Genomic DNA, 3,896 nt, shown 5'->3' with positions numbered 1-3,896 from the left:
CTTTTCATCTGGAAAACGATGTCCTGTCATGTACTACACAGGCGCACACGAGATCAACGTGTACGGATAGTGCGTCGGTGAACGTAAAACCGTACCGATTACCCGAAAAACACAAAGAGGAGGTAAATTGGTAAATTGAAGAAATGCTGAATGATGGAATTATTCGACCTAGTACCAGCCAGCGGAACGCACTACTATTGGTCGTTCCAAAGAAAAACGACGCATCAGGAAAACCAAAGCGTATAGTGGTGGACTTTCGGAAGCTTAATGACCTGACAATAAAGCGATTCGTTTCCTTTACCAAACATCACAGACATTCTAAACCAGTTGGGTAATTCAAAATACTTTACGACGCTAGATCTCGCGTCAGGGTTCAGGGTATCACCAAATTCCCATGCACGAAGAACAAAAAAAAATAAAACAGCTTTCTCTACACTTTACGGTCATTTTGAGTTTAATATAATGTCGTTCGGGCTTAAAAACGCTCCCGCGACATTTCAAAGACTCATGAACTCCATACTAACGGGATTATAAGGACTGAAACGTCTGGTATACTTGGATAACATCGTAATTTATGGATCAAATTTAAAGGAGCACAATAAACGATTAATCGAAGTACTACAACGATTGAGAAAATACAACCTGAAGTTGCAGCCAAACAAATGTGAGTTCCTGCGAAAAGAAGTGACCTTGGCCACATCATTACCGAAGACGGGATACGACCTGGGGCCCTATTCTGTACACGCTTACCGACAACTGTCGGTGCCGTTAGTAGCGTCGGTCGAAAAATGTCGCTAAATGCGATTCTGTACCATGGTTAACGATAAATATTTTTCGTTCATGAGCGATACTTATCGTTCGTGGACGACAACCGTCGTTATTCGTAACGAGACCCCCTCATACGTGACGGTAACGTTTAACCGACAAATTTTTTTACGATAAATCCTACTAAAAGGTTAAGATTCGCCGATTTGTACGTAGGAAGTTCGGTTTGGTGATTCGGCTGCGATTCGTGTGACTTAAAGAGAAGAAGATTCGTATAGCAGTTAATTACCAAGTTGTAAGAGGTAAGTTTATTTCAAATATTTAATTATTGAATATAAATTGATGTAGAAAAATGTCTTTTTGGTCTGAGCTTTATATAGTGGGCCAAATGCAATGTCAAATTTAAGATTGAAATTTCGCAGCTAAATGCCTCGGCATATGCACGTGGCTCGTCTTTTATGTGTCTAAGTTACGTTCCGTTTTACACATGCTGCGCATGATGTATCATGGATATCCTTATTGTTCATAAAATATAAAACAAGGGTAAAAGGATAAATTATGCGCATCATGCATGAAATAGAATGCAGCTGTAATCTTATATTTAGCTGTAAAATTTTAACCTTAAATTTTATATTCGAAAAAGTATAGTTACGTTTACTTGCACATCTGAACCTGGAAGGACATATTCCAAAAATATCTTTTTTGTTGTGTTATTTACATATCGATCTATCACTTATTATAATTCCACATTTTTTACATTTGAACAGCATTGTACAAAATGGCTGACGAGTTCCTTGCATGGGACCTTATAAACTTAGAGCGTAGAGCAGAACAATTGGACCGCCGCGTACAGAGGAGTCAGTGGCGAAATAACCACGATCCTTTTGATTTAACTGATGATCAGTTTGGCAAATTGTACGGAGTGAGTCCAAACATTGTAGCAGAATTAGATGTTTTGAGACCAAGATTAAAACGTCAACGTCCATACGATCTCAGTGTAGAACATCAGGTATAAATTATTTGCATATTTATAACTCAAAATAGTATGATTTATTTAATCATAGCTATTAATTAATTTAGTTATAATTAAATAAAATATTCTATTATGTTATGTGTAATATTTCATACAAAATTGTATAATATTATAGATATTATGTGCATTTATTCATAATATAATGTACAAAATATATATCGATGAGAACATGTAACGGTCAAGTGGGATCTTGAATGCTTCTAATATAATTTCGTGTGAATTTACATACTACGAATGTAGATTCTTAAATGCGCGCCGAAATTTTTTTTCAGACTTGTAACACAAACTTTAATCAACTACCACAAAACAATCATGAATTGAATAACAATCTAACAACTTTGGTGCTCATAGCATCTTGGACCTTAATAATGTTGAATGATGTATTAAAATCTGTAAATAACATATTAAAAATTTGTAAATAATTAATTTATATAGCAAAAAATATTACCTCGGCTGATTACTGCGAAGAATATTACTAAGGCCTCGGTAGTCTAAAGGCTTAGGACGCTCGCACGGAATGCCAGAGATTCGAGTTTGACTCCCGGCCTAGGTAATATTGTTCGCAATATAAATTAATTATTTACAGATTTTTAATGTCATTTAACATTACTAAGATCCAAGATGCTATGAACATCAAATTTGTTAGATTATTAGTTAAATTGTTAGCCAATTTAACTCGTGATAGTACTGCGGTAGTTGATTAGAGTTTGCGTTGTAAATCTGAAAAAAATTTCGGCGCACATTTAAGAATTTACATATGTAGTATATGAATTCACACGAAATTACAAGCATCCAAGATCTACCGTGACCGTTACAGCATGTTCTCATCGGTATTTAATTTAAAACTCTCACGGTCCAATAAGATTTGATATTGTACAAATATATACTTAAAATGTACACATAATATGTTACTTAATTTATATATACAATATATAATTTACACAGCTTATGTTGTAATTTATAAATAAAAATATTATATTATCTTTCAGATTTTGACTGCTTTAAGATTTTATGTGCAGTTGGGTGTTATCAGGGTTCTATAGCGGAGCAGTGGGATATAGCAACGAGCCAACCATCTGTTAGTCGTTGTGTCAGATGAGTGAGTGATGCGATAAATGATCTTCTTCTCTGTCACGTCCCGATTTTCTGTCGTCTGTTTCACGCACGCGACTAATTTTAAACACTCTATATAAAATTTTTCGTGCTCACTGTACAACTCACTATATTTAAACGGGGATTCTGTCCACACGTGAAATGAACATGACATAAAAAAAATATAAATTACTTATTAGCAACTTACGCTGGCGGATGCAGCAATTCCAGCTGTAATCCTCCTCTCGGGAGATTCTTGTGGTCACAGAGCGTCGGCGGCCCGATGGTCGGAACTATTCGTTTCTTTTGAGAACTGAATATTAAAGATAGCGTCGCCCGAGAGATGCCAATCGAATACCGAATACTAACTGTTAAACGAGTGAAGATCAAGTAATGACGAGTACTGCGAATTGTTAAACGACTGAAAAATGAAAATCAAGTACGCTAGGGACCGCAACGGTTTCGTTTATATACCCCCAGCCGTCCGCACTCCGTGGTTGAAAATTCAACTAACGTTTAGAATGTTCTAGAACATTCTGTTACGTGCGGTGGAATCCACGATTTCTTCGTTTCGCGACCATTCAATCAACGAAGAAAGATATGAACAAATCCAATTGATAACACAAATCCGAGAAAAGTTCCAGCCACAAAACCATGTTTGCGTAGAATCGAGAGACCCACAATAAAAACTCTCATAGTGCCGACAATCAAACGTTAAATCTCCTTTCGAGCATCGTGGAAAATGAAAGTCAATATCAAATAATCACCATATAGCGTTAGTACCAAGGCGCTAAGCCAGGTCACGAAATGATAGCCTAGAATCGGAAGATCCGCGATAAAAACTCTCTCGTAGCATTGACTATCAAACCTCTTTTTAAGCATCGTGGAAAACGAAAATCAACATCAAATAATCATCAAACAGCGTTGATATCAAGGCTAAGCCAAGCCTTACAGCCATCCTTGCAAGTCAAGCCAAGCCAGCCAGACAGCCAGCCAGCCTGGCAAG

At 36.6% G+C, this 3,896-nt stretch overlaps 1 pseudogene; it reads left to right on the top strand.

Annotated features, from left to right (window-relative positions):
- The first annotated feature begins 1,543 nt into the window (after window positions 1-1,543).
- On the top strand, window positions 1,544-2,972 carry LOC108762621 (uncharacterized; annotated as a pseudogene).
- The last annotated feature ends 924 nt before the right edge of the window (window positions 2,973-3,896 follow it).

The sequence above is a fragment of the Trachymyrmex cornetzi genome, unplaced genomic scaffold, assembly GCF_001594075.2.
Source record: "Trachymyrmex cornetzi isolate Tcor2-1 unplaced genomic scaffold, Tcor1.1 scaffold3125, whole genome shotgun sequence".
Classification (NCBI taxonomy): Eukaryota; Metazoa; Arthropoda; class Insecta; order Hymenoptera; family Formicidae; genus Trachymyrmex; species Trachymyrmex cornetzi.
The sequence above is the reverse complement of the archived record's forward strand: the minus strand, read 5'-3'. Positions and strand labels throughout refer to the sequence as shown.